Source organism: Hibiscus syriacus, unplaced genomic scaffold (genome assembly GCF_006381635.1).
Source record: "Hibiscus syriacus cultivar Baekdansim isolate YM2019G1 unplaced genomic scaffold, ASM638163v2 tig00016065_pilon, whole genome shotgun sequence".
Classification (NCBI taxonomy): domain Eukaryota; kingdom Viridiplantae; phylum Streptophyta; class Magnoliopsida; order Malvales; family Malvaceae; genus Hibiscus; species Hibiscus syriacus.
The window spans coordinates 38,422-52,658 of NW_024062380.1; positions in this window are offsets into that span (position 1 = coordinate 38,422).

Below are 14,237 nucleotides of genomic sequence, written 5' to 3' on the forward strand. Positions count from 1 at the left end.
AGGTGGTTAAACAATGCCTCGTTAATATCAAGATGGGAAAGTATTGTGACGACGTATGGTGTGATGTAATTCCGATGCAAGCATCCCACATTCTCTTAGGACGACCTTGGCAATACGACAATGACGTCACATATTATGGTCGAAAGAACATTTACACAATTCCAATAAAAAGTAAACCGTTCCGACTTAACCCCCTACCCCCCAAAGAGATTCTCATAGATCAACAACGAATTCTCAAGGAAACAGGGAATTTGAAACAAAAGGCAAAAGAGGTCACAATCGATAAAAGCCAAACAAATGACCCACGGGTGGTGAGTGAACCTCAATGTGAAAATAAAAGAGTGTCTCAAAATATTTATGCGAGTGCAAAAGACATGAGAAATACCCTTTTTCAAAATAGGTCGTGCATTCTAGTCCGTTTCAAGGACTCCATTTTATCAAGTATCACTAACATCACAGATTTGCCTAGTGTGTTTTCTTCTCTATTACAGGAGTTTCAAGATGTCTTAAGCAACCCACCGGATGGTTTACCACCTACAAGAGGAATTGAACATCAAATCGAATTTATCCCTGGATCAACCATACCAAACCGCCCCGCTTACCGATGCAACCCTGAGGAAACAAAGGAATTGGAACGACAAATAGATTCATTATTACAAAAAGGACACATCCGTGAGAGTCTTAGTCCTTGTGCAGTTCCCGTCATTCTAGTTCCAAAGAAAGATGGCACATTCCGAATGTGTGTAGATTGTCGACCTATCAATCGGATAACAATCAAGTATAGGCATCCTATTCCACGCCTAGATGATATGTTGGATGAACTACATGGTGCAAGTATCTTCACCAAAATTGACTTGAAGAGTGGTTACCATCAAATTCGAATGAAAGAAGGTGACGAATGGAAACAGCATTCAAGACAAAGTTCGGCTTGTATGAATGGCTTGTTATGCCTTTTGGACTCACAAACGCTCCAAGCACCTTCATGAGATTAATGAATCACGTTCTTAAGGAATTTATAGGTAAATTTGTTGTCGTTTACTTTGATGACATTCTTATATACTCATCTTCTTTTGATTCTCATGTCATTCACGTTCGAATGGTTCTCGAAGTTCTTCGACGAGAACATTTATATGCTAACATGGACAAGTGTGTGTTTTGCAGTGATAAGCTTATGTTTTTAGGCTTTATAGTTAGTGTATAGGGTATTCATGTAGATAAAGAGAAGGTCAAGGCAATTCAAGAATGGCCCACGCCTACTTCCATCACCGAGGTAAGATCTTTTCATGGTTTGGCAAGTTTCTACCGTCGCTTTGTCAAAGATTTCTCAACCATTGCTGCACCATTAACCGAGATCATCAAAAAGTCAGTTGAATTCAAATGGGGACCACTACAACAAAAAGCTTTTGAACTTCTTAAAGATAAGTTATGTTCTGCCCCTATTCTTCGTCTTCCCAATTTTTCTAACATCTTTGAGCTAGAATGTGACGCTTCAGGCATAGGCATTGGTGCCGTCCTCATGCAAGAAAGACAACCTATCGCTTACTTTAGTGAGAAGTTAAAAGGTGCACAATTGAACTACTCTACCTACGACAAGGAACTTCTTGCACTCGTCCGAGCACTCGAAGTGTGGCAACACTATCTTCTCCCTAAAGAGTTTGTCATTCACACAGACCATGAATCACTCAAATGGTTAAATGGACAAGGTAAGTTAAACAAACGACATGCTCGATGGGTTGAGTTCATTGAATCTTTCCCTTACATCATCAAATACAAACAAGGGAAAGATAACATCGTAGCTGATGCATTATCCCGACGATACACACTTATCACTCGAATGCATGCTACTGTTCTGGGTTTTGCACATATCAAAGAACTTTATCCTAACGATCCAGATTTTTCTGAGATTTATAAACAATGTGTAAAAGGTGCTTTTAACAAGTTTTATCTTGTAGATGGCTTTCTTTTTCGCATGAACAGGTTGTGTATACCACAAAGCTCTTTGCGAGAATTCTTGGTTCACGAGTCACATGCAGGAGGACTTATGGGACACTTCGGTATTCACAAAACACTTGATATGGTCATGGAACACTTCTTTTGGCCGCACATGCGTAAAACAGTGGAAAAGATTTGTGCATCATGCATCACGTGCAAACAAGCAAAGTCAAAGGTAAATCCTAATGGTTTGTATACGCCTTTACCAATTTCTTCTTCTCCTTGGATCGATTTATCGATGGATTTTATACTTGGCTTACCCCGCACTAAGAAAGGACGAGATAGTATTTTTGTGGTTGTGGACAGATTCTCAAAGATGGCACACTTCATTCCTTGCCATAAAACGGACGATGCCACACATATTGCTAATTTATTCTTTCGAGAAATAGTCCGCCTTCATGGCATTCCTCGCACCATTGTGTCCGATCGTGACACTAAGTTCATAAGCCACTTTTGGAAGGTATTATGGGGTAAGATTGGTACAAAACTTCTCTATTCCACTTCTTGTCATCCTCAAACTGATGGACAAACCGAAGTAATAAATCGGATTCTAGGATCTTTGCTAAGAACTGTGGTAGGTAAGAATACCCGTAATTGGGAAGAATGTTTACCTTTTGTTGAGTTTGCTTATAATCGATCCATTCACTCCACAACAGGTTATTCTCCATTCGAAATAGTTTATGGTTTTAACCCACTAACTACTTTGGATCTTATTCCCTTACCTTTAGATCAGGTTGCCAGTTTAGATGGTGAAAAGAAGGCTGCCCTTGTCAAAGACATTCACGCCAAAGCCAAACTCAAGATGGAGAAAACCTACGAGGCAATCGCAAACCAAGTTAACAAGGGCCGACGACATGTCACCTTTGAACCAGGAGATTGGGTATGGGTTCACATGAGAAAAGAAAGATTCCCGACACAAAGGAAATCCAAGCTAAACCCACGAGGCGATGGCCCATTCCAAGTTCTTGAACGAATCAATGACAACGCCTACCGCATTGATCTTCCCGGTGAGTATAACGTGAGTGCATCCTTTAATGTTTCTGACTTATCTCCTTTTGATATTTCAGATTCGAGGACGAATCCTTTTAAGGAAGGGGGAGATGATACATGCACCACATACCCTAAAGCTAAGGATGATGAATTTACTATACCACTTGGCCCTATCACACGAGGCCGGACCAAACTTCTTAAAGACAAGCTTCAAATCGCAGTTCAAGCATTCATCCGAAAGGGTCTAATAGCAGCAGATTTAAAACAACTTTTTGAAGGGGATCCAGTTGTTATCCGGTCGACATGTCTTCTGGAAATACAACCGTCTGTCTCTTATCTTTCCAACGGTTCTTGAATCGAATCAATCTGATATCGGGAACTCAAAATATGGTCATTTTACTGAAGACGGTGCAGACAGGAAACCCTATACGGGATTAATACGTTATTTTGTAAATATTACGAATTTTCAATATTTATATTGATTATTTGTAATATAATTTAATATAGGATGATTAATTATCTTTTAGGATCAGATTTATTATTTTATTAGGAATTAAGGTTGGGTTAAAACAATATTTTTAGTTATTATTATTTTATTAGGAATTAGAGTTAAAACATGTTTAGTTTATTAATATTTTATTCTTTAGTTATTTAGAACCTTTAGAATTCAGCCCCTATATAAAGGAGGCTTCATTCAACTTTGTAAATCAGATTTCTTTGATTAATAATACAACGAGAGTTCGTTTTTGCAAGTGCTGATTGCCTTGTGCCTTCGAAGCTTCTTCTCCTTGAGTTCTTTCAAGTTCTTGTGAGGGAGATTAATCTTCACACTCCAATTTGCCTTTTCATCACGACTAGGAGGGTTGGTTAGAGCCATTTATCGTGTTTGCCTTTTCATTGCGACTAGGAGGGCTCGATAGGACACTTATCCATCTATTATCCACAAATCCATTCGCACCATCAATCGTCTTTACCGTTCACCTTCATAAGGGAGATATTTTGATTTCTTTATTATCTTATTTCATCTTCCGTTTATTTATCTTTTGTTTATTTTATTCTAATCTTATTGCCTTGATTCCAGCACATAAAAGAAACTCTAAGAACCCTACTTGCTACCGCCACCTTCCCCTATTTGTTTCCCTTTGTTCTTAATCGAGTCTAGAGCTTTCTAGGTTTGATTCTTCAACAAGAGCAACGTTCATCAATCCGCCACCGCTTCCCTATCAATTCACATGTTAGTATAAATTATCATTATTTCCATCCTATGTTTAGTTAATCATGTCTTTCATATCATTCAAATATATGTTATGATTACATATCATTTCTTAGGATATTATTATTACATGTTTCCATTTATCATTTATGAATACCATATTATATGATATTCATGCATTCACATCTTTATAATTGATGCACAATGTTATTTCAAATATGTTAAGCATGTTAGGATAGTTTTATTATCATATTAAGCATGATTATTATATATACATCAAGGCAGCATACTTATAATGCATTTCATTAGTTTATTTGCATTCATATTAACTCTTAGGCTTTATACATTATCTTACACATATTAGGAGATGATGTACTTAGCTCATGACCATCATACTTAGCTCACATTACCATAAACAAACATGGCAGCAAGGTATTTAGCTCGTTTTAGCTCAATATCATGAACTTACCGTGTTTCCTTGCACATATAGGTACAATGGAGTGTGATGCACGTTGAGGTAGCTTGGTGAATGATTTGGACGTCATATATAGCTCACAAACAGCTCACAAAGTACAAGGCAGCTCATGGAATGCTAAGGGAAGCTCGATTCAGCTGGAGAAGCTTCAGGCTAGCTAAACTTAGCTAGTTGGACTATTTGAAGCTGAGTTGCTAAAAGTGATGACAAAGGTAGCTGAATGTAGCTGAACATGCTGTTATGGAGCTCAAAAGGACTCGGCTAGGAAGATCATTCACAAACAGCCCCATGCTTGCTAGCTAGCTCAACACTCAAGCTAGCTTGGAGGAGACACATGCACGCCTAAGAAGAAGCACATGACCAGCCATCATCCAATGCACATGGGTGCACCACAAGGCTTCCTAGAACACCCATGTGCCGTGCATATGACCAGCCCCCATGTGCCTTGCATGTGAACTCATTTAGGCGCCAAGATGAAGAGCCCTCTCCCTATTCGGCCAAGCATCATCTCCCATCCAAATTGGCGCCAACTTGAGGAGACACAAGAACTATTCGGCCAAGGATCATTTCCCTCCATCTAGGGCCGAACCATCCTCTCTTTTAGCATTTAAATTATGTCTTTATAGGGAGATACATAGGCTGGCCGAATCATCTTGTATTTATTCGGCCATGTCTCTCCATTTCCTATAAATAGGAAAACATTCCATCATTTGTAACAACACCTTTTTATTCAATTAAAGTGAGATTATTCTCTTCTTAAGTCATGGTAACTTTTTATCGACTTATCAAGTATTTTATACTTGTGGCGTCAACCCCTTCCTTTCATCTTGATACTTCTGGTTCCTAGTTCATATAACTAGTGGATCAAAGTACTTAACACCATCCCTTGAAGAAACAATATAAAGATTGGGTCAATGCTCTATATAGCATTGGTTCTTCTTTGAGATTTCTTCAAGATACTATCCTCACAACCATCCTTTTATTTCATCACCATAACCATAGCCTTATCAACTATATTCCGCTTCCATTACTCATTATTTAAATAGCCTACCAATTCACCCATACGTCTACCACCCTTAACCATTCTATTTTGAGCCATTCACTTTGCAGGTTGTTTTGCTTCCTTCCTAGATCCACAATCATTTGAAAAGGTACAAGTACCTTACATCACAAGGAGTTGTCCTATGACTTGTACACATGTCCTTCATCTATGGCCAGTTCAACTTCAGCTCAAACTCATGGGAAGTAGCTCAAATTATGAAAGGTTGTTTCACACAAATGTGACCTTTCATAATTAGTTGTTGCCCCATTGATGCCATATCACCTAGACACATGTTTAATGCCAAGTCGCGCCTAAGTTACTGTTCATCTTCACGCCATGGAGGAGTCCACGCCTTAAGCATTCTACACCATCCATGTGAGTGCCACATGACCAGCCACCCATGTGCTTTGCATGTGAATGAAATAGGCGCCAAAATGAAGAGGCTTCTTTCTGTTCTACCTAAACAGCATCATGCTTCAAGTTGGCACCAAGATGATGAGATATGGGAACCATTCAGCCAAAGACATCTCCCCTCATCCAAGCATCATTTATTTTCGTTTTAAGACATGTACTTTGCCGAAAAGGCTTGTATTTATTCGGACAAGCCTTTACAAATCTATAAATAGGCTTTGGCATTCATTTGTAAAGACACCCTTTGATATTAAAAATCCTTTGTGAGATTTTTCTCTCTTCAAGTTCTTTTTAGAACTATATCGATTAAGCAAGCCTTTCTAAAGCTTGTGGTGTCATTCCTTCACCTTGATACTTCTGGTTCCTAGTTCTTATAACTAGAGGGTCAAAGCTCTTTCTTACCATCCCTTGTAAGACTTATAAGAAACGGGTCTTTGCTCTTTATAGCATTGGTCCTTTCTTAGTTTTATAAGATATTATTTCCATCACCATAATCCATCTTCCATTATCACGCCTATATCATCACCATAGTCCATCACCATATCACACCTATATCATCACCAAATTCTCAAATTTCCAATTCTTCATCTTTGAATTATCCTTCATCATCAACAAGGCATTCATCCATCATCACCATTAGAGGCTGAATCCATCATCACTTGAAGGATCATTCTACAACACTTCCGCAACCCTTCTTTGATAACTATTCTATCCATTTCAATTCTTTCCATTTCTATTTCCTTTCTTTATTATTCATTTATTTAACCAATAATTCTTTTTTTGTGCAGATTATTTTTTAATTCAAGGTGTAGCATTTGGTGTCTTTCCTAGATCGGGAAACAATAAGGTTGCCAACTTCTCCATAATTGAAGAAGCCTGGTTAGCCTTACATCACATCATCCCCTATTCTTTTAAGTTTTTTGTCCTCAAATCGAAAGATGGCTTCTCCCTAGTGTTCTTCCATCCAATAGATGCAAACTTGTTACCAATGGTGACCTCTCCAATAGGCACTTGTTCATGTCATGTTCCTTTTGAAGAAGTGTTGTGAATTTTCAAGTCCTAAAAATAAAAGAAAAGTTCACAAGTAAGATGATGATTAATGATAAATAAGTGAATAGAATACTCCCTGTATGTTTGCTGGATGGTAACAAGTCATGTCTTTTGAAGACATATTGTTTTGCAGGATTATGTTCCTTGGCATCCCAAAAGTCATGTCCCATTGTTCTCCAATAGTCATTTATCCTAGTCTCCCAATTTGATAAATTGTGTCACTTGGAATGTCCTGCAAGTCAAAGAAAAATTTTGTATTTTCAATGTTAGAATTATCATCTTTGATCTTCCGTCTCGTCAATAGGCATTCTCGTATCAAGCATTTAGATGAATAAGCACTTGTTTTCTGATCATTTTCCTTCATGCTTGATGATGTTTTCCCTTTCTTCATGGCCTCAATGCTTTGTTTCATTTTGAGTTGATCACTCTGAACTTGTCTCGGTGTCAAAGGAGTAAGGACAATTTTCTTTTCTCCATGGTTGAACGAGTATTGGTTGGTGAAACAATCATGGATAGTTCTTTTATCATTTTTCCATGGCCTCCCAAGAAGTAGATGGCTAGCACACATAGGAACTACATTTCACATAACCTCATCCTTGTACTTGACAATTGAAAAAGGAACTATCACCTGTTTGTTAACGTTGACTTCTCCTTGTTCATTGAGCCATTGTAGCTTATATGAACTTAGATGCTTCATAGTTTTTTATCCAAGCATTTCCACCATGATTGTTCTTGCTATGTTGGTACAACTTTCGCCATCATCTATGATCATAAAACATACCTTGTCATTCATATGGCATCGAGTATGAAAGATATTTTCTCTTTATGCATTGTCATCCGTCACTTGTGTACTCAAACTTCTCTTAATCACCAGGATTTCTCCTTCACCGGGAGCCTCAATTTTTGCTTCTTCATTGACATCTACATGTGATTTTTCTTCTTCTTTAGGCTCATACTCAATGTCGCTATTTCCAATTAGAAGCATTGTATTCCGGTTGGGACATGGTGTAGAGACATGCCCCCTCCCAAGACATTTAAAGAACCAAATGTCCCTTAAACGTTCAGTTGTTTATTTTCCTCGATTGGGGTCTTTGTTCACTTGCTGGGCCTGGGAAGATTCGGCTTGTTCTTTGCTAGGAGTAGGAATAGATTTCTTCAAGTTGTTTTAATTCCATTTTGAAGGTGTGGGCATAACATTACGAGGTATATGTCTCCTCTGTAGTTGACTTTCTATCTTCATTGCCATTTACACCATTTCATCTATTTCAATGTAATGGTATAACTCCAAAGTGTTGGCAATTTTTAGATTAAGTCCGACAAGGAATCTAGACATGGTTGCATCATGATCCTCCTCAATGTTGACTCAGATCATTGCCACTTCTATTTCTTTATAGTAGTCTACCGCACTACTTTGGCCTTGTCTAAGATTCTGCAATTTTTGAAACAAATCTCGGTGATAATGAACATGAATGAAATGTTTTGTATTATACCTTTCATGTCATGCCAAGTTGAAATTGGTATTTCTCCATTCCTCCTTCTGCTAATAGTAAGTTGATCCCACCATATCAAAGTATAATTTATGAACTCCATGGCCTCCAATCTTACTTTCTTTAATTTGGAATAGTTGTGGCAACTAAAAACATGTTCCACCTTGCTTTCCCATTCAATATAGGCTTCGAGATCATTTTCCCTTGGAATTTAGGAATTTTGATCTTGATGTTACTCAGGTTGTCATCAACAATAGTACGCATGGGTCCTTGGAATGTTGCTTGTTCTCTTTCATCATAATTATCTAGAATGTCTTCCTCTTGGAGAGGTTGTTGTCTCCTAGGAGCACAATTGTTTCGAGCTACTGGTAGATCTTGACGTTAATCTATCTTTTCATGAAGTGCATCAAACTCTTCACGAAACATTCACATCATCTCACCAATTAATGCTTGCATTTGCAGGTTTGGTTATCCTGTATTTTCTCTAGAAGGACTTTGAGACATTGTTAGTAATAAATAAATAAAATTAAAACCTTACCGGTACACTCTCAAAGCCTCACAATCTTTACTCCAAAGAAAATTCAGATTTCACTCAGTCAGTATGCCTTTTTTCACTCTATCTCTCTTGTTAGGTCCTTTTAAGAACTAACTCAAGATCAGAACAAGTTCTTTCTCTCTTGTGTGCGTCGGCCGCAATATAGGTTAGTATGGATAGAAAAAGAAAAGACTGGAAAGATAAAAGAAATGATTTAAGGAAATGAATTAAACGAAAGAAATGATTTAAGAAACAGAATGAAAGCAAAGAAGGAATAGGTGACTTACAACCCAAGAACAACACTTACTGTACCCTTTCACGAGACATAATAGGGTTATCTTCCTTGGTGTAGACATGTCTCCTTAGTTGTCTTGAAATGGTAATGGACTTTCCTTGGCTTTGACTTTCTTTTTGTTTTTTCACTTCTTTGCTTGATGTAGGAGTTTTGATTTCCTTTTGAACTTCTTTTTCTTTTTTTTTGTTTGCTGCACGCCAATGACACTTTTTGTATCAATCCAAATATGCTCTGAATACCTTCTGATGTAAGGTGAATCTACACCCTTCAAAGGAAGTGAATAGACAACCTTATTGTTGTCCCGATCTAGGAATGAAAAGAGCAATGTCCTTGAATTGCAAGTATAGCTGCAACAAAGAAAGATAAGTAAAATGATTAATAAGGATATAATGAAATGGATAAGTAATTAAAAATGATAAAAGAAAATGAATAAAAGGGAAGAAAGAGTTGGATGTGGAAGTATATTGAAAATGATGTTGTTGGTGGCCTTCAATGGAAGATGGATGATGGTGTTGAAGTTGAATGAATAATAATGGAAGATGGTGATGAAGTTTGTATCTCAAACATGCCAAAGAGAAAGCTAAGCTAAGGAGCACAACCCCGATCTTTACAAACTTACTTGAGGGATGGTAAGGTGTCTTAAACCCACTAGATATGAAATCTAGGGATTGAAAGAATCAAGATGGAAAGAATGACACCACAGGTATAACAATATACTTGCTTAATCGATAAAGTTCTTAAAGAACTTGGAATAGTGATTAACTCACAAAGAAATTTTATAAAATGAATAACATCATTACAAATGATGGCAACCTCTCAATTTATAGGAAATGAGAGGGCTGGATGAATAATTAGATGCCCATTCGACTAAGTACATGATTAATTGAAGGTGCATGATACTTTGGACAAATGGGGATGTCACTTGGCCTTGTGTTGTGATGTAAGGCTAACCAGGCTTCTTCAATAATGGAGAAGTTGGCAACCTTGTTGTTTCCCGATCTAGGAGAGACACCAAATGCTACACCTTGGATTGAAAGTAATCTGCACAAAAGAAGAAGAATTGTTTAAATAAATGAATAATAAGAAATTAAAAGTGAATGGAATTGGAAAGAATAGAAATGGAAAGGAATGTTATCAAGATGGGCTGCGGAAGTGTTGAATAAATCTCCTTCAAGTGATGTTGACTTCGGCCTCCAATGGTGGTGATGAAGTATGCCTTGTTTATGAATGAAGGATGATTTAATAGTAATGAAATGTTATTGGAATGGTGGTAGAGTTGGCGTGAAAGTGATGGACTATGGTGATGTTATAGGCGTGAAAATGGTAATGGAAGGTGGTGATGAATAGATAGTATCTTATAAAACTAATAAGGAACCAATGTTATAAGGAGCAAAGACCCGTTTCTTATAAGTTCTATAAGGGATGGTATGAAAGAACTTTGACCCACTAGTTATTTAAACTAGGAACCAGAAGTATCAAGCTGAAGGAATGATGCCACAAGCTTTAGAAAGGCTTGCTTAATCGATATAGTTCTAAAAAGAACTTGAAGAGAGAATAATCTCACAAAAGGATTTTTTTATCAAAGGGTTTAGTTTACAAATGAATGCCAAAGCCTATTTATAGATTTGTAAAGGCTTGGCCGAATAAATACATGCCTTTTCGGCAAAGTACATGTCTTAAAACGAAAATAAATGATGCTTGGATGAGGGGAGATGTCTTTGGCCGAATGGTTCCCATATCTCTTCATCTTGGCGCCAACTTGAAGCATGATGATGTTTAGGCCGAATAGAGAGAAGCCTTTTCATTTTGGCGCCTATTTCATTCATATGCAAAGCACATGGGTTGCTGGTCATGTGGCACTCACATGGATGGTGTAGAATGCTTAAGGCGTGGACTCCTCCATGGCGTGAAGATGAACAGCAACTTATGCGTGACTTGGCATCAAACATGTGTCTAGGTGACATGGCATCAATGGGGCAGCAACTAATTATGAAAGGTCACATTTGTGTGAAACAACCTTTCATCATTTGAGCTACTTCCCATGAGTTTGAGCTGAAGTTGAGCTGGCCATAGATGAAGGACATGTGTACAAGTCATAGGACAGCTCCTTGTGAAAAAGCACTTCTTGGAATGGCAACTCTTTGCGGAAAGGTACGAATTCATAAAATTCGACCTAGACCATATTTGTAGTGCTCTATGTGGTGAAGATGATGGTGCAACTCTCCAGCTGAAATGAAGTCTCTAGCTTGCTCAAAAGTCCAGCTCAAGTGAGCTATGAGCTCGGAGGTCAGCTGACAACTTTTCATCATTTGTTCTTCATGATCTCCCGAGTCATCTTATGTAAGATTTCCAAGCTTATTAACTCTAATTCTAGCTTTAAATCAGCTCCCATGATGTGGCCGAACATGTACCTACAAAAGAAAGCATTTATAAGCTAAGTAATATAAGATATAAATATGTGGTTCATAGATTATATTATATGTCAACATAAAACATATTATATAATCTATTATTTAGGGATGCATTTCTAAATGATTCAAAGGTTTTAATGCATTTGGTAGTAAGAGCTTCCCTGAAAAGTTTGGCCCTTGATCGAGTTATTGGTCTTTGTGGCATTACTTCCATATCCTTTGATGGTGGCGTTGGTGTACTCACATCATCCCCCCTTATTTTATGCGATTTGTCCCCAAATTGTCATCATCCTTGATTGGAGATAGATCTGCTATGTTGAAGGTGGCACTTACATTGTATTCTCCGGGAAGATCTAACTTGTATGCATTGTCATTAATCTTCTCAATGATTTGAAAGGGACCATCTCCTCTTGGTAAAAGCTTAGATTTCCTTTTAGTAGGAAACCTTTCCTTTCGCAAATGCACCCATACCCAATCTCCAACTTCCAAATGGAGTGGTTTACGTTCCTTATTGGCTTGTTGCTCATATTGCTTTGTTCTTCTCTCAATATTGTGTCGAACTTGTTCATGTAACTTCTTGATGAACTCAGCCTTATTCTTGCCATCCGTGTGAACCATTTGTTCTTGAGGTAGAGGAAGAAGGTCTAAAGGAGTTAAGGGATTGAATCCATACACTACCTCGAATGGTGAAATTTTTGTGGCCGAATGAACTGACCGGTTGTAAGCAAATTCAACATGTGGTAGGCAGTCTTCCCAAGTCTTTATGTTTTTCTTGATGATGGCTCTCAACAATGTTGATAATACTCTGTTGACTACCTCCGTTTACCCATCAGTTTGGGGGTGACAAGTTATTGAAAACAATAATTTAGTTCCAAGTTTGTTCCATAATGTTCTCCAAAAATGGCTAAGGAACTTGACATCTCGGTCATAAACAATGGTCCTTGGTATGCCGTGCAATCTCACAACTTCTTTGAAGAATAGATTAGCCACATGGGTTGCATCATCGGTTTTGTGACATGGTATGAAATGGGCCATTTTGGAAAACCGATCAACCACCACAAATATAGAATCTCGCCCATTTCTTGTTTTTGGAAGACCCATCACAAAATCCATGGAAATATCAACCCATGGTGCTATAGGAATGGGAAGAGGTGTGTAAAGTCCATGAGGCATGACCTTTGACTTAGCCTTTTTGCAAACGATGCATCTATCACAAACCCGTTCAACATCCCTTTTCATCTTAGGCCAATAGAGATGTTCTTTCAAGATTTCCAATGTCTTACCGATTCCAAAATGTCCCATGAGCCCTCCTTCATGTGCTTCTCGTACCAATACTTCTCGAAAGGAACCTTGTGGAATACATAGCCTTTCTTCCTTGAATAGGTACCCATCATGTCTATAGAATTTCTCCACTGCACCCTTTTCACAAGACTTGTATTTCTCTCCAAAATCATGATCATTAGCATAGTAATCTTTAAGGAAAGAAAAATCAAGTAACTTAGAGTTTAAGGTGTTAAGAAGAACATATCTTCATGAAAGGGCATCTGCAACAACATTCTCTTTACCTTTCTTGTAGTCAATGACGTATGGGAAGGACTCAAGAAATTCTATCCACTTGGCATGTCGTTTGTTGAGTTTGTGTTGGCTTTTAATATGCTTCAATGCCTCGTGATCAGTATGAATGGCAAATTCCTTGGGCCATAGATAGTGTTGCCACGTCTTTAATGCCCTTATAAGAGAATACATCTCTTTGTCATAAATAGGGTAGTTTAGTGAAGCACCACTTAACTTTTCACTAAAGTATGCAACTGGTCGTCCCTCTTGAGTCAAAACGACACCTATATTAATTCCAGAAGCATCACATTCTATTTTAAAAGTTTTATCGAAATTAGGAAGTACCAGAAGCGGTGCTTTAATCAAGCATTCCTTGATGGCCGGGAATGCTTCTTCTTGTTCTTTGCCCCATTCAAAGGTAGAATTCTTTTTAATTACCCCAGTTAAGGGAGAGGCAATAGAACTAAAATTGGGCACAAATCACTGGTAAAAACTTGCAAGTCCATGAAAACTTCTGACTTGGCTTATTGATGTAGGTCTTGGCCAGTCCTGAATTGCTTTAATCTTTTCTGGATCTACTTCAAGTCCCTGTGAACTTACAATAAATCCTAAGAATGTAAGCTTGTTAGTGCAAAAAGAACATTTTTGAAGGTTAGCATAAAGTTCCTCTTTTTGGAGAGTTTCAAGTACTGACCTCAAATGTTGCACATGATCATCCAAAGTATGGCTATAAATCAAAATATCATCGAAATATACCACACAAAACTTACCAATAAAAGCCC